General features: G+C 39.0%; 1 protein-coding gene across 1 annotated transcript in view; it reads right to left on the bottom strand.

The window, feature by feature from the left end:
* SGCD (sarcoglycan delta) overlaps nt 1-21,619 on the bottom strand; it is a 1,194,387-nt gene that overhangs the window by 778,383 nt on the left and 394,385 nt on the right. Inside the window, exon 4 of the mRNA XM_025388744.1 lies at nt 20,888-21,051. The gene's annotated coding sequence lies outside the window, so the exon portion shown is untranslated. The remainder of the gene's footprint in view (nt 1-20,887; nt 21,052-21,619) is intronic.

Below are 21,619 nucleotides of genomic sequence, written 5' to 3'. Positions count from 1 at the left end.
ATTAAAATAATTCTTTCGTAAAATTCATTCTTAATTTCAAAGAATAGATTCAAAAAGGATATATAGGAGTCTAAAAATCTTGATGCTTTAAAATGCCCTTGTTTTGACCTCCCTTTGAGTTTGGCTTTATCTTAGTTTGTTCTCACACTGCTATAAAGAAATATCTGAGACTGGATAGTTTACAGAGAAAAGAGGTTTAATTGGCTCATGGTTCCGTAGGCTGTACAGAAAGCATGGCAGCATCAGCTCAGCTCAGCAAACTTACAATCACGACAGAAGGTGAAGGGGGAGCCAGAACTTCACATGGCTGGAGCAGGAGGAAGAGAATGAGAAGGGAGGTGCTACACACTTTTCAACAACCAGATCTCGTGAGAACTCACTCACTATCACAATAACAGTACCAAGGTGATGGTGCTAAATCATTCATGAAGGATCCACCCCCATGACTCAATTACCTCCCATCAGGCCCCACCTCCAACACTGGGGATTATAATTCCACATGAGATTTGGGTGAGCACACAGATTCAAACCACATCATTCTGTCCCTGGACCCTCCCAAATCTTATATCATTCTGACATATCAAAATACAATCATGCCTTCCCAACAGTTCGCCAAAGTCTTAACTCATTCTAGCATTAACTCTAAAGTCAAAAGTCTCATCTGACGCAAGGCTAGTTAATTCCTTCTGCCTATGAGCCTGCAAAATCAAAATCTAGTTACTTCCAAGATACAATGAGGGTATAGGCATTGGGTAAATACTCCCATTCCAAAAGGAAGAAATTGGCCAAAAGAACAAGGCTATAGGCCTTATGCAAGTCCAAATCCCAGCAGTCATTAAAACTTAAAGCTCCAAAATAATCTTCTGTTATTCCATGTCCCACATCCAGGGCATGCTGGTCCAAGGGACGAGCTCTCAAAGCCTTGCTCAGCCATGCCCCTGTAGATTTGCAGGGATCAGCCCCTCCAGCTGCTCTCATGGACTGGCATTGAGTGCCTGTGGCTTTTCCAGGAACATGGTGAAAGCTGCTGGTGAATCAACCATTCTGGGGGCTGCAGGGTGGTGGCCCTCCTCTCACAGCTCCATTAGGCAGTGCCCCAGTGGGGACTCTCTATGGGGGATCCAACCTCACATTTCTCTTCTGCACTGCCCTAGTAGAGGTTCTCTGTGAAGGCTCTATCCCTGCAGCAGGTTTCTGCGTGGATATCCAGGCTTTTCCATACATCCTCTGAAATCTTGGCAAAGGCTCCCAAGCCTTAATGCTTGCATTCAGTGCACTCACAGGCTTAACAACATGTGGAAACCACCAAGGCTTACAGTTTGCACCCTCTGAAGCAGTGGCCTGAGCTGTACCTGTCTGGAGCCAAGGCTGGAATAGGAGGAGCTAGGAGGCAAAAAGCAGTGTCCTGAGGCCACTCAGGGGAAATGGGGCCTCAGGACTGGCCCATAGAATCATTCTTCCCTCCTCGGCCTCTGGGCCTGTGATGGGAGGGGTTTCTTCAAAGGTTTCTTAAATGCCTTCCAGTCTGCTTCCCCATTGTCTTGGCTATCAGCATTTGCCTTCCTTTCAGTTATGCAAATTTCTGCAGCCTATTTCAATTCCTCTCCTAAAAATTGACTTTTCTACTACAGGGTCAGGCTGCAAATTTTTCAAACTTTTACACTCTACTTCCCTTTTAAATTTAAGTTCCAGTTTCAGGTCATTTATTTGCTCATATATAGGAACATCGGCTGTTAGAAGCAACCAGGCCAAATCTTAAATGTTTTGCTACTTAGAAATTTCATCCATCAGATACCCTAAATCACCACTCTCCAATTCAAAGTTCCACAGATCCCAAGGAAAAGGGCACAATGCAGCCAACCTCTTTACTAATGCATAGCAAAAGTGACCTTTACTCTGGTTTCCAAAAGTTCCTTATTTCTGTCTGAGACCTCCTCAGCCTGGACTTCACTGTCCATATCACTATCGGCATTTTGGTCACAAGAATTTAACAAGCCTCTAGGATGTTCCAAATGTTCCCTCCTCTTCCTGTCTTTTTCTGAGCCCTCCAAATTGTTCCAACTCCTGGCCATTACCTAGTTCCAAAGCTGCTACATTTTCAGATGCTTTTATAGCAATGCCCCGCTTCTCAAAACCAATTTTCTGTATTAGTCTGTTCTCACATTGCTGTAAAGAGATACCTGAGACTGGCTAATTTATAAAGAAAAGAGGTTTAATTGGCTCACAGTTTGCAGGCTGTACTGGAAGTATAGTGACTTCTGCTTCCGGGGAGGCCCCAGGAAACTTCCAAGTATGGCAGAAAGCAAAGGGGGAGCCAGCATTTCACGTGACCAGAGTAGGAGGAAGGCAGGGAGGTGCTACACACTTTTAAACAATATGATCTCATGGGAACTCACTCACTATCATGATAACAACACCAAGGAGATGCTGCTAAACCATGAGAAACTGCTCCCATGATTCAATCATCTCCCACCAGGCCCCACTTCCAACATTGGGGATTACAATTCCACATGACATTTGGGTGAAGACAGACAAAACCATATCAGGCTGAAAATAGTTTTTTTCCTCAGAAAATGAAGGAAACTGCTCCACTGCTTGTTGCCTCGAGTATTGCTGATAAAAAGTTTGATACTAGTTTGAAGATTATTTCCTTGCATATGAGGTATTCTTCTCTCCCTGTTACAAAATGACTTAAGAAATCCTTTTTACTCAGAGTTTTGAAAATTAAGGACAATGAAACAGGGATATAGAAATGGGTTCCTTCCCATTTACTTCACTTGGCTCTAGATATGTAAATTTAATCACTTCTCTTCCTTCAGCATAAATAATATTTTAAGGTTTCTTTGATAATCAGCCCCCTTCCCCATTTATCTTGTATCTCTAGGGGTCTTTATAATAAGTGGAAAAACCACTGCATTGATCTACCAGATTTGTCTTTTTACCCAATGAGATAAACAATAAATCTTGAGGCTTGAGGATAATCTTTGACCCTATGTCCTGCCCTCCACTAGGGCAAGGGTTGGCCCTTCAAGGCCCTGAGTCCAGGCTTTGCTGTGAGCAGCCCACTTATCAGTTCTCACATGCAGAGGTCAGGTGCCTGCAGCTCTCCCAGGCTGGAAAATCACACTGCCATAGTTCTGGGGTCTTGGGGTGACCTTGCTCCCATGGCTCTACTAGACATTTTCCTAGCTGGGATTCTCTGTGGTGACCCAGTCTCCGTGGTTGTTAGGCACTGACCTAGTAGGGACCCTCTTGCCTTCCTACCCCTGTGGCAATTCTCTGCCTGGGTCCTCAGACTCTCCAAGGCATCCTTTGAAATTTAGGTAGAGGTAGCCAAGCCTTCACGCACATGTACTATGTAATCCTGCAGAATTGGCACCACATGAACACCACCAAGATTTTTGGTTTATAACTTCTGGAGTGGAGTCACAACTAGGGTGGTCAAATAGCAGTGTGCTGGAATTCAGGAAGCAGAGACTTGAGGCAACCCTGGGCAGCAAGCCTCAAGATCCCACAGCTTCCTGGGCCCCTCCCTTAAAACTGTTCTGGCCCAGGACCCTGGCACTCTGGGTCTGTAATGGAAGTGGCAGCCTCAAAGATATGTGAAATGCCTTCCAAGTCATTCTTTTATTCTCTTTTATGAATAGCATGGGGCTAACTTCTATCCATACTAATCTTCTTATCAAAGGGTCACTTAGCCAGGCACACCCTTGGTTTTCTCTCCTAAACATGCTTTTTTATCTTTATTTTACTAGGCTGAGAATTTTCCAGATTTTTATGTTCTGCTTCCTATTTGATTATAAATTCTGTCTTTAACTCATTTTTTCTATTCTCATATTTTACTATATAACCAGTTGAGAGAAGCCATGCAGCACCCTAAACACTCTGCCTAGAGATATTCTCCACTAAATTTCCTAGTTCATATCTCTGAAATCTTGCCTTCCACAAAGCAATATGATATGGAAACATGTCGGCCAGTTCTTTGCCACTGTGTAAGAAGGATGGCCTTTTCTTCTGTTTCCAATAAGATATTCCTTATCACCCTCTATGACCTCATCAAACTGGTCTTTCAGCATCCACATTTCTACCAACATTCTGTTCATGACCACTTAGATCATCTTTAAGACAGCGTTTCTCTACAGCTCTCTTCTTCTGAGGCCCTTACCAGAAGCAGCCTTAATGCTCAGTACACAGCAATACAAGCTTTTTCCAGAATTAACTTTATGACTGTTTCAGCCTCTAGCCATTACCTACTTCCAAATCCACTTCCACGTTTTCAGCTCCTTGTTATAGCAACAACTCCACTGCTCTGGAGCTGGTTTCTATCTTGTAATTTTGTAGTGCTATAACAAAACACCTCAGACTGGGTCATTTATAAATAGAAATTTATGGCTGACAGTTCTGAAGACTGAGAAGTACAGGATCAAGGTACTGGCAAGTTTGTTTTCGGGTGAGGGGTGTCCTTTCTGCTTCTAAGAGGGAAGCTGCATCCTCCTGAGGGCAGGAATGCTGTTTCCTCACATGGCAGATGAGTGGAATGACAGAGAGCACTTCCTTCAACCTCAAGCCCTTTTATAAAGGTGCCAGTCTCATTCCTGAGGGATGAAAGCTCATGACTTAGTCACCTCCCAAAGGCCATACCTTTTAACCATGTTGCATTGCAAATTAAGTTCCAACATGAATTTTGGAGGAGGCATCATCCTTCGAACCATAGCAATTATGTTTTTCTCTTCCATGCTACCTGTTTTCTTCCTAAGTTCAATTGTCATTTCTTTTTTTAAAACAGGGGTGTGAAAGTTTCCCTGTGGTTAGGACATAGAGGAATAAGAACAGAATGTGCTCCTGCCCAAACTGTAAGAAATGGTCTTCAACAGACTAATACATACCTTTCTTTAAAGGTATTAAATTGCTGTGGCCCCAAAGAAGTCTAAGAGAATCAAATTCCAGAGAGACAAAACATTTCCTAGGTGAACAAGGACACAACTCTCATAATTGGAGCCAGGTGCTAATATTGGAGGTAAGATAAGCAGAGAAACAAGCCTACCAGAGAAAGATGGTCTGTGTTTAGAAGAAACTAGCCAACTATTAATGAACCTATAAGCTGATATATCGAATTTGAAACTGTAAAAGCCCAAACTATAAAAATTAATTCAAGATAGACTGCGATCCTAAATGTAAAAGCTAGAGGTATAATATTTCCAGCAGAAAACATAGGAGAATATCTTTTGTGACTTGGAGTCAAGCAAAGATTTCTGAGGTAGAACAAAAAAAGCAGAAATTATAAAATAAAAATGTAAATAAACTGAACATCATCAAAATTAAAAACTCCTGCTCTTCAGAAGACATCATTTAAAAAATGAAAAGTCAAGTAACAGACTGGATGAATATATCTCCAGTATACATAAATGACATAGAACTATATCCAGGATATTAAAAGAGCTCTTACAACCCAATAATAAAAAGGCAAACAATCCAATAAAAATGGGGCAAAAGACTTACATAGACTTTTCACAACAGATACACACATGGCCAACAAGCACAACCGAAAGTGCTTAACATTACTAGCCAACAGGGAAGTGCAAATTAAAAGAAGAAGAAATCTTATTTTATATCAACTATGGTTAAATTTAACAAGGCTAACAATACCAAGCATTGACAAGACAATCGAATAATTGGATCTTTCATATATCGCTTATGGGAGTGAACCACATTGGAGAACCATTTGGTGGTTGCTTCTAAAGCTAAATGTATACCTACCCCATATCACAGAAATTTCACTCATTGATATTCACTAAGAAGTGAAAACCTATGTCTATACAAAGACATGCTCACAAATATTTGTAACAGTGTAATTCTTACTATTCTCAAATGGGAAACAACAAGATGTTAATCAAAAGGAAAATGAATAAGTAATTATGGTGTATTAATTGAATGATCCTGGCAAGAAGTAAAATGGAAGGATCTACTGTTACACAAGACCACATGGATGAATCTCAAAAACACACTGAATAGAGGAAGCTAGAAAGAATAGAATATATCCCATAAGATCATGTATGTGAAGTTCTGGGTTTTTTTGGTTCTTTGTTTTGTTTTGAGATGAAGTCTCGCTCTGTTGCCCACACTGGAGTGCAGAGCCATGATCTCAGCTCACTGCAACCTCTGCCTCCCAGCTTCAAGCGGTTCTCCTGCCTCAGCTTCCTGAGTAGCTGGGATTACAGGCATGTGCCATCACACTTGGCTAATGTTTTCTATTTTTAGTAGAGATGGGGTTTCACCATGTTGGCCAGGTTAGTCTCGAACTCCTGGTCTCAAGTGATCTGCTCACCTCGGCCTCCCAAAGTGCTGGGATTATAGGCAGGAGCCACCGGGCCTGGCTCCGTGTATGTGAAGTTTTGACCTCCCAAAGTGCTGGCATTATAGGCAGGAGCCACCATGCCTGGCTCCGTGTATGTGAAGTTTTAAAAGACAGAACACTGGTTGCCTCAATGAGAGAGGAAAATATCAGGACGGAATGAACTTTATGGTGAGAGAAATATGCTATATCTTGATTGGGGCAGGGATTCCATGAGTGTGTACCTTTGTCAAAATTCAGATCCCACATTTAAAATGTGTGATTTTATTGTATATTAATAATATCACAGGAAAGCTGAGTACAAAAGTAAAGGGGGAAAAGGAATTAACTATTTTATTGTAGCTTGTGAAATTTTCTCCACTGTGTTATAATGGAGTCATCTTGCATTAGGGTTAGGTGACAGAACTACTCATATTTGGCAGGCAGGAATTCTACCACTGAACCAGTAATGCTGCTGGCCCCACCCATATTTGAGACAAAATTCATATATAGTCAAAATGACCCTGGAAAAGTCACTAGAAAAGTGTCCAGTATTTCACAATATAGCACAAAAGCATTTCTCTAGGGAAGAAATCAAGTTAAAAACCACAAGAAATACTCCATGTATTTTTAATCTAGTATAATGCTACACACATTTTAAATAGTCGAATCTTATTTAATAGAGTGAGATGGTCATGCTATGAAAAGCATGAAGAAACCGAGACCTACTAAATTAGCAAATTTATGCCTCCAATTTGACTGACCATCTGGAATATGTTCCCACTGTGAGTAGAATGAGAAATACTTAAATTATTTTTCTACATATTCTCTATGTTCCACTGTATATAGTTCAAATGAGATAAGTTAAATGTGCACAATACATGACACTTTTATATGCAGGTCTGTTTTCCCACAAGACTGTGGCTTCATGGGCACATGGATGGGGCTGAGCACTGGCTGGCTTTCCTCAAAGATAGGCAAGCAGGAAACTAAACCCAGGCTTGGGATGCCTCAAAGGGCATAAAGGAAAGGCCTTACTTGGTCACCCATCCCACTGATCAGCCTTAACTGCCCCCTTGAGAAATTCACTCAGCGTCTTCAGAAAAGAATCCTCCAGTTTTGTCCTGGGGGTAAAATGCTCCTATCATCTCCATTAATGAGTAGCAACGGAAAAGAGGAAGAACCATCCTTCATACCATAGGCCAACATTCAAGTTTTGCTCCTTTCCTCCCTCACTTTGTCATAGTTCCCAATTTTAAGACCTTTACTGAGTAGTTTCTTGATTTCTTTACTGAGCTATGTTTTATATAATACAAAATTATACTTTTTCTATCTATCTTCCAAGAATGTTTTAAAATCAAATCTACTGTTCACTCCCCTCCCATTCTTTTTGCCACTTGGGGTTTAACCATTAACTGTACAGAAGAAGGTAGTAACTTTTGCTTGAGTTCAATCCTATAGCTTTTAGTAAAATCCCAGATATCAATGATTTGAATATCATTAAATGTCAAAAATCTTTTCTGATTATTCCCTATGTCTATAATCTCTCTTTTAGGTCACATGCTTCCTTATATGGAACCTTTGTCTTTATGTGTACACATTACCTCCTAAAGAAGAATGAGATTAAAATCATAAACTATTGAGGGTCACAATTCCCTCTATATCACTACAGAAAGGGTTCCTAACTTTTATTCCATGGATACACTTAAGTGGATCCAAACACATCCTAAAATTGTATACAGACCATCTGCATTTGCATGTGGTCATCTATTTCTGAGAAAAAAAAAACACACACACACATATTTTTATTTTAAAAAGTGATCGAGGCTAGCATAATGACTCACACCTATAATCCCAGCAATTTGGGAGGCTGAGGTAGGAGACTGCTGTGAGCAGGAGCTCAAGAACAGCCTCAGCAATTCGGCAAGACCCTGTCTCTACAAAAAGAATTTAAAAATTAGCCAGGTATGATGGTGTGCACCTGTAGTCCCAGTTACTCAGGAAGCTGAGGTGAGAGAATCACTTGAGCCCAAGAGGCAGAGACTGAAGCGAGCTGCATTTGCACCACTGCATCAGGGCAACAGGGCAAAATCCTATCCCAGAATATAAATAAATAAATAAATAAAAATTAAAAACACAGATTGAAGGTAATGTGATGGAAGAAAAATGTCAGAAAGGTAGTAACTAGATAAATAGACTGTATTTCTATTTCTGAGGAAGGGAGTTTTTATCACCTTTATTATAGTGATGAATCATTTGTCTATCAGAATGTCTTACATTTTTTGTTACACCACTAATAATGACATCAAAATGTTATTTGTAGATAAGACACCACCAGTCAAAAAACTCAATTAGGAAGTTCAGATCCTGAAAACTAACCTTCAGGAATATAAAATATATTGAAAATAGTCTCTTAAAGGAGTAAGTGTATTAAAACCCAAAAAATCTCCAGGGACATTAACATTCATTTATACAAAAAAACAAACTCAAAGTATGGAAACAATTCCACAGACATTCCATATGTAGCAACATGTTTCAGAAATGCTTCTTGGCTTCTGAAGCCTAATAGATTAAGTCTAGTAGCTTGCTAAACTTTTTCAAAATTCTAATATAAGACCCACAGTCTCTCAAGCAAGAATTTATGCAAAGGAGACATGGAAAAAGTAACTGGAAGCTGGACAGAAAATCTTCTAATCCAGAAATAGCAGATAGGTTTCAGTTTCCATGCTGGTATCAAGTACTGTCTGGAGTGATGTGTTGGAAGGATTCTACAGCTCCTGAGCTAGAATTAATTAGTGATGTCTGTAAGGCAACGGGGAAGAAGGGTAGTAGCACATGTACCAGGTGTCTTATATCCCTGGCCTAGTGAGAAAGGTGAGGGCTTCCATAAAGGCAGAAGAGCACAATGCTGTATTAGGAAGAAAGGTAACAAGAATGGATATAGTGGGTAGGAGGAAAATATGAATACAAGACATATAAAATACATTACACAGATGGAAAAACTAGGACAGCAAATAAAAACCCAAACCAAAAACAACTGGAAATTAAAAAATAAGAAAATCCAAAAAGAATCAATGAGTCATGAGAAAATGACCTATTTTAAAACTAAATCCATTCTGCCATATATTTATCCACCCATCCATATCTATTGAGTACTTACTATATGCTATGCAGAGTTGGGAACTAGAAGATACACTCATAAAAACAAGAATTGTTGCCTTGAAGAGCTTGAATTTCATTGAGGGAGATTGACTTGCAAATATAATTATAATGACCACTCTTCACAGTAATAATTACAATACAGGTTTGCAAAAAATGCAATGGAGTCAAAAGGGAATACGTGACTTTCAGTTCAAGGGAGTCCAGAAGGCCTCCAGTGAACTGGAACTTTATTATCGCTATTTTTTATTATACTTCAAGTTCTAGGATACATGTGCACAATGTGCAGTTTTGTTACATATGTATACATGTGCCATGTTGGTGAGCTGCACCCATTAGCTCGTCATTTACGTTAGGTATATCTCCTAATGCTATCCTTCCCCCCTCCCCCCACCCCACAACAGGCCCCGGTGTGTGATGTTCCCCACCCTGTGTCCAAGTGTTCTCATTGTTCAGTTTCCACCTATGAGTGAGAACATGTGGTGTTTGGTTTTCCATAACGAAACTTTAAAGGCGAGGGGTTTTCCAGATTTGTTGCTGTTGGTGTGGGCACTACAGACAAAAGAACCAGCAAGTGCAAAAGAGAAGGAGGCCGGGCACGGTGGCTCATGTCTGGAATCCCAGCACTTTGGGAGGCCGAGGTGGGTGGATCACGAGGTCAGGAGATCGAAACCATCCTAGCTAACACAGTGAAACCCCGTCTCTTTAAAAAAAAAAAAAATTAGCCGGGTGTGGTGGCGGGTGCCTGTAGTCCCAGCTACTTGGGAGGCTGAGGCAGGAGAATGGTGTGAACCCAGGAGGCAGAGGTTGCAGTGAGCCAAGATCACACCACTGCACTCCAGCCCGGGCCACAGAGCAAGACTCCGTCTCAAAAAAAAAAAAGAAAAAAAAAGGGGATGATATTAAAGGACATAACATATAACATCTTTCTAATAAATGGAAACATTCACTGAAGCTGGTGGAAAGACTGGGGGAAGAGAAGCAAGGAATGAGTAAAAAGATATGACACAAAAAGGCGAATGGAATGGGAAGATGGTATATCGTACGTGAAGCTCTTCAGACAGTCCTTCAGGCAGCCGGGGAGCGGGATGGTTTTCAAAGCATTTTCGCATTTATGCCACTTTGGTCTTCATAACAAATATATGAGATGGGCATAGATTGACTCTTCAATCCAGGCTAAATATGAGGAAAATGGTGGTGTACTGGTGTAAACATTTGAAAAAGTCTCATGAAAAGAAATGACCAAGAGCGGGTGGGTTTAGCAGGAAAGCAAAAGGGAAGAATAAACAAGTTGAAGAGGGAAAAAAAGGTCTTTCTGTAAGATGTGAATTTTTAGTGGAGAGATTTTTAACTTATGTTATATTTGCTTAGTTATGAAAACAATATATTAAAAACTGCAGAAGAAAGTTAAAATGGCCATTTCTTGTGTTGGAGAAAGACAGAGAGAGAGAGAAACCGTGTGTGTGTCTGTGTGTGTGTGTGTGTGTGTGTGTGTGTGTTAACCCAGCAGATAAGACCTAAATCTGTACAAGATTTTGAACGCAGCAGCAACTGAGATTTTGTTAAGTTTCAAAGGCCTTGGGTAACATTCAACCCAAGTAAACAAACAGACTGCAAAACATAATGCTCAAGGGGAAAAACACAGATCTTTTTTTTCAGTAACTGTCAAAAAGAGACTATTCCTAAAACGGTAGCTATCTGAATTAGAAACAAAAAAATAAAGGCAAAAACCACATTCTGCAGCTACCAGAATCAGAAGCAGAATCAAAGAACATTCAAGGAAGTATCCTTTAGTTGGGCAGGACTAAAAAAATCTGAGACTAGAACTGGGCCCATTACATGCATTTTAAGGGCCCAACACAAAGATCAGATGAGAGAATTTTAATCCACCAGGGTGGTTTCAAGAAAGCAACTTGACCTCTCTTTCTTAGTTTCCACATCCATAAAACGAGGATAACTTTCTAAGAACTATTATTGGAAGTAGGGACAAAAGAATAGAATATTTCTGGAATATATAGGTGAAAAAAATGAGATTATATTTCAAATAAGATATTCTGAATGGCATTTCAAGGTCTCGTTGAAGACAGTAAATGCTAAAATTCAGCAAAAAGTCTTTCATAGAATTTATAAAAAATTTCTTTAGCTCAATCTGTTTTGACCTCATATTCCATGTTAGACTCAACACTTACAGATAGTTTGTCACACATGCCCAAAGAGTGCTCCTGTAGAAACATTAATTACTAATTCACTTGAAATTGAATGGAACCGTAATATTTGCTGAGCTCTAGGCTTATCTGATACAAACACTCATTTTACATTTGAGGAAATTGAGATCCAAAAGAGAGGGTAGGTGTCACATCAATATCAAGTGGCCAAGCTCAGTATAACTCCTGACTCAACAGGGACTCAGTGTATACTGGCAGAATAAAGAAAGAAAACCAGCTGTAGAAAGTGACGTTCTGAATTATCCAGCCAGATTCTTCTCTTTTCACAAGAAACCATGATTCCCGTCTGCTCATCCTCCCCATGTTTGACACTAAGATATTTATTATCTGAGACAAAATTTCAATGCATGATGAATTTCCAGAGAAATTCAATGAGGGCTAAAGAAAGCCGTAAGAGAAGGGCCGCCGTAAGACTTGATAAGTTAGCCACAGTTCCGCTGCTGTGCTGTGAGGCACAAAAATATAAAAACCATCATTTCCACATCCAAAGAAAACAGACAAGTGCAAAAGTGATCCACATGAATATTAGGACTTCTACAAAACCAGCATAAGATTCACTGGTAAGAAAGATCCCAGAGAAGAAAATACTTATCTACAGACACACACACACACACACACACACACACACACACACACCCCTCCAGGTACACCTGACAGTACCTGAAAAATTATTCTTCGAAGTCACCCATCTCCCCACCCTCAGTGGTGACTATGAGAAACAATAACAAAACCTACTCACAAAAGCAGCCTCTAATTTCCTTTTGACAACATTACTTGGAGGTGCATAGAGATTTTCTACTTACATAGCAACTTGGTAATATTCTAATTAATTTTTCCTTATAGGAAAGGTACTGTTAGCTTGCACATATTTGCAATTTTTCTGGCTTTTAAATTGTACTATGGAAATCAAGACTTTAAAAGCTACAGATAAAATAAAGACTGATGCTGAAATCATGAAGAAAATAATATGACAGGCCGGGCGCGGTGGCTCAAGCCTGTAATCCCAGCACTTTGGGAGGCCGAGACGGGCGGATCACGAGGTCAGGAGATCAAGACCATCCTGGCTAACACGGTGAAACCCCGTCTCTACTAAAAAAATTACAAAAATCTAGCCTGGCGAGGTGGCGGGCGCCTGTAGTACCAGCTACTCTGGAGGCTGAGGCAGGAGAATGGCGTAAACCTGGGAGGCGGAGCTTGCAGTGAGCTGAGATCCGGCCACTGCACTCCAGCCTGGGCGACAGAGTGAGACTCCGCCTCAGAAAAAAAAAAAAAAAAAGAAAATAATATGACAGGAATACAAATTGTGCACGGAGGAATTCAGCTCTTCGATGTTCCCAAACAATTAACCTTGCTGATATCTGTTAAACATGCTAAATAGTTTCAGGCTCCTTTCAATCATTCTGGACAGATAACGCATAACAATTACATTTAATGACAATTTTTTCCTCAACACAATTTCCTATATAGTAATTAAATGCCTTTTTTTTTTTTTTTTTTTCTGTTGAGCAGCAGGGTCCACTTCATTCCGAGGTTACAAATTCTTATAATAAAACACTAATACAGTTTTTAGAAACAACAGCATTTTGCTTTCAGCTAAAATTAAGTGAATACATAGACACACATAGGGACTCAGAACTGCCACATACAATAGGGAATTAGATTATTCTCTTGCTTAGGAATGTCATTGTTCATATAATCTCTAAAACCCAAAACAGCAGCCTAACATTTATAAAGGGCTTATAAGGAACCATCACATACTAATTTTTTAGCAGCATAATTTTATTTAATCCTCACTTTGTATCAGGTAGGTATGAGAATCATCCCCATCCTATGCGTGAAGAAACTGAGGTCTGGAGCACCCAGAAAGTAGAACCACCTGGACTTGAGCTAAGGCAGTCTCATGCCAGAGCTCTTTATTAAATGACATTGCCTCTGCAAGTCATCATATGGGATTTTCTAAACTGCATAGTACACGGTTTCTGGCTCTAGAATTTATATTATGGTCCATGTTCTAGAAGGTTCACCTTGAGAAAACAGGCTTGAATTACAGCACTTTAAAGCAATGATCCTTGAGGGCAGAAGTAATATTTGCTATTAACATTTATCTCCCCATAATTATTAGAAAAATACAGAATGCTGGCCAGGCGTGGTAGCTCATGGCTGTGATCATGGCACTTTGGGAGGCTGAGGCCGGTGGATTACCTGAGGTCAGGAGTTCGAGACCAGCTTGGCCAACGTGGTGAAACCCTGTCTCTACTAAAAATACAAAAAAATTAGCCAGGCATGGTGGCAGGCGCCTGTAATCCCAGCTACTCGGGAGGATAAGGCAGGAGAATCGCTTGAACCCGGGAGGCGGAGGTTGTGGTGAGCCAAGATTGCACCATTACACTCCAGCCTGGACGACGAGCGAAACTCCATCTCAAAAAACAACAACAATAACAACAACAACAACAAAAACAAAAAGACAAGAATAAAGAGAAATACAGAGTGCATTTATTTAACAACCACTGCCCCTAATGGGTTATTCTGGAAGCCTCTTCAAGAGACTGTTTCCACATAACTGGCCTGGAATAAAGATGGAGTCATACAACTTAGGCAATACCATTCTGGACATGGGAATGGGCAAAGATTTCATGACAAAGACACCAAAAGCAATCATAACAAAAGCAAAAATTGACGAGTGGAATCTAATTAAACTTAAGAGCATCTATACAGCAAAAAACTAAAAAATAACTTTTGACAGAGTAAACAGCCTACAGAATGGAAGAAAATATCTGCAAACTATGCATATGACAAAGGTCTAATATCCAGCATCTACAAGGAACTTAAACAAATTTACAAGAAATAAACAAGCAACCCCATTAAAAAGTAGGCAAAGGACATAAATAGTTTTCAAAAGAAGACATACATGTGGCCAAACAAGCATATGAAAAAAAGCTCAATATCAGTGATCACTAGACAAATGCAAATCAAAACCATTATAAGATACCATCTCACATCAGTCAGAATGGCTATTACTAAAAAGTCAGAAAATTACAGATGCTGGTGAGATTGCAGAGAAAAGGGAACACGTATATACTGTTGGTGGGAGTATAAATTAGTTCAACCATTGTGAAAAGCCGTATGATGATTCCTCAGACAGTTAAAAGCAGAATTACCATTTCACCCAGCAATCCCGTTACTGAATATATACCCAGAGGAATATAAATCATTCTACCATAAAAACACATGTGCATGAATGTGCATTGCAGACTATTCAGAATAGCAAAGACAATGAATCAACCTAAATGCCCATCAATGACAGATTGGATAAAGAAAATGTTGCATATGTACACCATGGAATCCTATGCAGCCATAAAAAGAACAACATCATGTCTAACGTGGGAACATGGATGGAGCTGGAGGCTATCATCCGAAACAAACCAACACTGGAACAGAAAACCAAATACCTCATGTTCTCACTTATAAGTGGAAGCTAAATGATGAGAACTCGTGAACACAAAGGGAACAACAGACACTGGGGTCTACTTGAGGGTGGAGAGTTGAGGGAGGGCGAGGAGCAGAAAAAAATAACTATAGGGTACTAGGCTTAATACCTGGATGATGAAATAGTCTGTACAGCAAACCCCTGTGACGCTAGTTTGCCTACATAACAAAGCTTCACATGTACCCTGGAACCTAAAATAAAAATTCAAAATAAAAAGATGGGGTCATAGGCACTTATGCCAAATGAGTAACATGATAGTTAAGCCAGGCCTTGGAGTCAGATGGACTGACACTTGAATTCAGCTTCTGTGACCAAGCAGTATGATTTGGAGCAAGTTCCTTAACTTTTCTCAGTACCAGTTTCTACATCTGTACATTAGGAATAATGATACCTATCCCAGAGAGTTGTTTCAAGGATCAAATGAGTTTATGCATTTAAAGAAAAGCACTTTGAACAAAGTACGTAATTAATGGCAGTTCCTAACAAAAATTTAATGCATTTTAAAATTGAAATATAATTTGCATGCAGTGAAATGCTTCATATGTGTATCATTTAATCAGCTTTGATGATGCATATCAAGACACAGAACATTTCCATCACCCTAGAAATTTCCCTCGTGAACATTTCCCAGGCAATACCTCACCAGAAGCAAGCACTGAGCCGATTTCTGTCATCATAGATTAGTTCTGACTATTCTCTACTTTCATATACATAAAATTATACAAGTTTTTTTCTGGTGTTAGACCTACACCATACTACTTTTGAGATTTGTCCATGTTAGTATGTGTGACAGTCTTTTTATTGTTGAATAGTATTCTACTATATTAGTCCATTTTCACATTGGCTATAAAGAACTACCTGAGACTGGATAATTTATAAAGAAAAGAGGTTTAATTGACTCACAGTTCTGGAAACTTACAATCATGGCAGAAGGCAAAGGAGAAACAAGGCATGTCTTACATGGTGGCAGGAGAGAGAGAGAGTGAGTGGGGAACTGCCAAACACTTTTAAACCATCAGAGCTCATGAGAACTCACTCACTACCAGGAGAACAGCATGGGGGAAACTACCTCCATGATCCAATCACCTTCCAGCCAGGTCCCTACCTTGACACGTGGGAATTACAATTGGAGATGAGATTTGGATGGGGACACAGAGCCAAACCATATCATCTACTTTATGAATATGTAAGAGTTTATCCATTATTTTTTGGTTAGACATCTGAGTTGTTTTCAGGATTGAATTATTATAATTAAAGTTATTAAGAACACTTGTGCACAAATGTTTTCAATCCTCTTCGATAAATACCTAGGAATGAAATTTCTAGGTCTTAAAGTAGATAATTGGACAACTGTATAAGAAACTGCCAAATTGGTTTTCAAAGTGATAGGAACATTATATAATTCTACCAGTAATGTATGAGAACTGTGGTTGCTTCACATTCTTTTAACTTTTGATGCTCTCATTCTTTTTATTTTTAGCCATTCTGATAAGTGTGTAGAACTATCTCATTGTGGTTTTAATTTGCATTTGAAAACAAATGCAAATTAAGCACCAATGCTTGTCTTTATTGGTTATTTTATCTAGTTTTATGAAGTGCATGCTCATATATATGTTAAATGTATGTATTACAAATATTTTCTCCTAGTCTGTGGTCCATCTCTTTATTTTCTTGGTGGTATTTTTTGATGAGTAGATGCTTTTAATTTTCATGAAGTTTAAAGTATTTATTTCTTCTTACGGTTTGTGCTTTTGTGTCTTTTCTAAGAAATCTTTTCCTCCTGAAGTTATAAAGATATTCTAGCTTTTGTTCCAGGAGATCTCTAGTGGGGTTTTTTTGCTCTTTTTTTTTTTTTTTTAAATTTATGTTTCAATCTGTGCTCTGACTCAAACGGATTTTTGTGTATGGTATAAGGTAGAGGTTAAGCTTCTTTATTTTTACAGAAATATCCAGCTGTTTTGTACTATTTGTTGAAGCAATTTTTCCTATCTCTTTTGAATTAATGTTGTGCTCTTGTTAAGAGCCAGTTGAATATATATATGTCTACCTATTTCAGAACTCTCTATTCTGTTTTATTATTTATTTTTATTTTTATAGGGACAGAGTCTCACTATGTCACCCAGTCTGCAGTGCAGTGGCACAGTCATATCTGACTATAACCTCAAATTCCTGGACGCAAGCAATCTAGGACTATAGGTACGTGCTATGATGCCTGGCTAATTTCTTTCTTTGCTTTTTTTTTTCTTTTTTCTTTTCTTTTCTTTTATTTTATTGTAGAAACAGGGTCTTGCTATGTTGTCCAGGCTGGTCTTGAACTCCTGACCTCATGCAATCTTCTTCTCTTGTCCTCTCAAAGCACTAGGATTACAGGCATGAGCCTTGATGTCTGGCTTACTCTATTTTACAGACTCACTTATTTATAATGATAGCTATTTTAAGTTTAGTTTTTAAATTAATTTTATATCTATTTTTTCCATTTTGTAGATTTCAAATGCAGTCATTAAAACCTCAGAAACTTTGCTTATGATTTTTTGAAAAAGTTTTTTCCCTTTTGATGTCATATGCACATGTATTTATGTATGTGTTCAGTATGTATACATACAAATACACACATACACACACACTAAGGCATATGGGTCATTAATATTCTTAGATTGTCCTAGTTTTTAGACATCAAATTTTTGTAAGCTCCCTTATTTTTCAGAGATCAGGTGAGCAGCGGTTTTTAAATTTTAGCAAAGCATACGAATTATCTAGATGGCTTATTAAATAAAAACAGATTTCTGGACCTTACTCCAAGAAATTTTGACTTAGTAAAGTCAAATAGTAAGTCTGGGAAAGGGTCAAAGAATTTGCATGCCTAACAAGCTCAGATGATGCTGATGCTGCTGGCTTATGAAACACACTTTAAACAGCATAGGCTTAGAAAAATTAGATGGCCTTTCTAACGTTCATACGGGAGCTTTATTGGAACTTTGATTTGCCTTTTCTAAAAGCTAGTTCCATAGCCACTAATTTATAGTGTCTTCACTTGAAAAGACATCTGAAAAATCTATTCCATGCACCACAGCATAAGAGCCAGAAAGCATCAGACAGATTGATAGTACCAACACTGCCTCATTTCCTTCTTCCTTCCTGGAAACTGGGTTTTGGTCTATGAACAGAGACAGGCACATTCTTATATATACTACAGCTGAATAGAGCCCTGTGATGAACATGCACAGCAAAACAGGCATTCTTCTCCTTGCATCCTCTGTCAACAATCAGAGAGAGCTTTATTTTCCCCTTAATGGTTGATTGGTCTCTAAACCAGAAACATTTTTATAGCCAAGTCCTTTAAAACTTTTCTAAATGTATGTTGTAAGTAGCTGGCATCTAAGTGAACATTCTTCACAGAAGAGACACTCTGAATTAAAGTTCGATATTCTCAAAGCCAAAAAACCTCAGTAATCAAAATCCCAACCCAAACCCCTAAGCTTCTCTAGATTTTTGAGGACAAGCAGAGAACATTTTAGTTTTCCTTTCCAATAGATCAAGAATATGTGGAAAGGCTGGGCATGGTGGCTCACACCTGTAATCCCAGTACTTTGGGAGGCCGAGGAGGTAGGATCACTTGAGGTCAGGAGTTCGAGACCAGCCTGGACAACATGGCGAAGCCCCATTTCTACTAAAAATACAAACATATTAACCAGGTGTGGTGGTGGGCGCCTGCAATCCCAGCTACTTTGGAGGCTGAGGCAGGAGAATCACTTTTGTACTTGGGAGGTGGAGGTTGTAGTGAGCTGAGATTGTGCCATTGCACTCCAGCCTGGACAACAGAGTGAGATTCCAACTCCGAAAAAAAAGTAATAATAAAAAAAATGAGTAAGTGGGAAGAAATAACTGTACCACAACTATACATCAATTATGTAGGCTGTTTATACTTGTACAAGGACTCAATAAAGGTACACTGTGTTGTATTTTTCTTTTATGAATGGTTAATTACCTATTTGGCCCTTAAAACCATGTTAATAAAAAATGAATTCTTACTAAGTATTTATACTTAAACTTCCTTAAAGATGCCAAAAAGAGAAAAATAATTTATCTTGTTTATAAAAAAAAGAAACAGTTATTCTGCCTAGAGAAGGAGGAGTGTTTGTTTGACATGCTTTCTAGCACTTCTGCAAGCAATGTGAACATCACAGCTCAATCATTTATTCACTGGCATTTGGGAATACTAGATAGAAAGTGCTTTATCCTCAAAGGAAGGCCCATTCATGACTAGCTAAGAGCACACACCACACTTACTCTAGCAGTGAGAAATTCAGAAATAAAATGACAGCAGGCCTGTGGCCGTAACTAAAGTGATATTCAACAGCTCCACACTTCTACCTTGCACGCGCATGACATATGACCTATGGTGGCAAGAGAAGGGAGCCAATACTACACCTCACCTACATTGGTCTCCCGGTTCCCAGAAGCCTTTGGGTTACGAAGGATTATTTTTCTTTCTTTTTTGAAAGAGATTAAAAGGGCATCAAATGAGTTACCAATGGAATTTTCAGAGACATCCTACAACTTCTCTTGAATATGCCATGTGGTTCTAAGCTGTAAAATCATCTTTTCCCCAGTGCTTTTAACTAGTAGTGAATGCAATCCTACTACTCTCTACAGTAGATGAGCACAGAGACTTAAATTCTACCAAGTCTGGGAATGAGTCTGGCCCCTGACCCTTTCTTGCTACACAGCCTTAGAAAACCTTTTTACTTATCTCCCCTTTGGTTTCCCAGAACAGAAATCTCTATTCCAGATGGTTGTTATGAGTTGTGCTTATAATATTTTTTTTCAAAGCTCATAGCACAATGCCTGACTCACAATACACACTCCACAAATGGTGGTTCTAAGCATTCTATCTCTCCCCTCACTCCATCTGTCCCTCCCTCCCCGACACTCTCTCTCTCTCTATATATACACATATATGCATATACACATGCGCATGCACACACACACACACACACACACACACAGAGATACCATTCAATAAATTACATATATTTATCATACAGGTTTTTGTATGTGTATAAGGATGTATTTATATGCATGCAAATGCATACTTTGTTGATGAGTGTCTAATTACCATTACTGTGATAATTATCATTTGAACTAGAAAAAAATAATTGAGACCTTTTGACTTCAACTTAGAGTCTGCTCCAGCATGGGTATATATCCAAAATAAATACAAAGACAGCTCCCCTAAAGACCTTAAGGAATAACAAAATTTTGTCAAAGTCTCCTGTGGACACTGTAAATACGAATAAATAGTGTATTACACAGCACCACTTCTTTACTCATCTCTTTACCTGAAGTCTTTTATCACATAAGTATCTACCCTCATTTCTCTTTTCTTTCTAGCTGAGACACCTGCACAAACCTGTCTGCATACTTTGTCTTTGCCCTCTGACCACCCTCTTTATTACAGAGTCAATGCAGGCTTCCTTCAGTTTCTACCATTGTATCTTTACCTGTGGTAACACTTCTCATAAGTGGTGGGATCTTTTCAAGATAGAAAAGATCTTTCCTTTAAGAGACAAAGTAAAGAGAAGAAGAAGGTTAGGGAAAGGGGGAGGAGAAAGGCTGTGAATATAGATAAGTATCTTTAAATGTATCACATTTGTCTTAGAAAATAATAAAGTCACAAACCCATACCTTAGCAGTCCTAATCTTCTTGAATCATGGACATAAATTACAGGGCAACATTGGGATTAAGAAAATCCCCTCAGGCCACCACAAAAGGGACAGTTGTCTCAGCCTTCACACAGGTTCCAGTATAGCCTTCTCCAAATCCCTGAGGATGGAGGTTTCTTCCAAGTCTACAAAATCACCAGAGAAAGACAATGTCCATAAAGAAAAACAAAAGCAAAAACAAGACAGAGTGATATTAAATTAAAGGCCATTTGGTTTGGAGAGACTAAACAAAAGATATTTTAAATTCTGTTTGTCATAAAATTGCATAATGCCTGAATGGATTCAGTCCTGACTGAATTAAAGAATCATACAAAAAGAAAATTCATAGTGTATCAAGGCTAGAAGGTATTTTAGGACTTATCAAATCAAATTTGCTCATTTAACTTACAGGGAAACTGAGGATGGGAGAGCAAAAGTGATTTTCCATGATGATTCATTATCTGTGGCACAGTTCAATCTGTGTGTCAAGCAAATCTTTAGTATACGAAAACGATGTGTTTAACACTGGTCTATCATAAAAGTAAGACCAGGCACCAGTGCATCACTCCACCTTGAAATACCTCCCTCACTTGACTTCTAAGGTACCAATCTTACCGCTACCACTGGCCACTCCATCTTGACTACCTCTGTTGCATCTTTTCATCCTCCCAGTTTCCAACATAAGGAGATCTTAGGGTTCAGTCCTGAGCCCCT

This window comes from Theropithecus gelada, chromosome 6 (assembly GCF_003255815.1).
Source record: "Theropithecus gelada isolate Dixy chromosome 6, Tgel_1.0, whole genome shotgun sequence".
Taxonomy (NCBI): domain Eukaryota; kingdom Metazoa; phylum Chordata; class Mammalia; order Primates; family Cercopithecidae; genus Theropithecus; species Theropithecus gelada.
The sequence above is the reverse complement of the archived record's forward strand: the minus strand, read 5'-3'. Positions and strand labels throughout refer to the sequence as shown.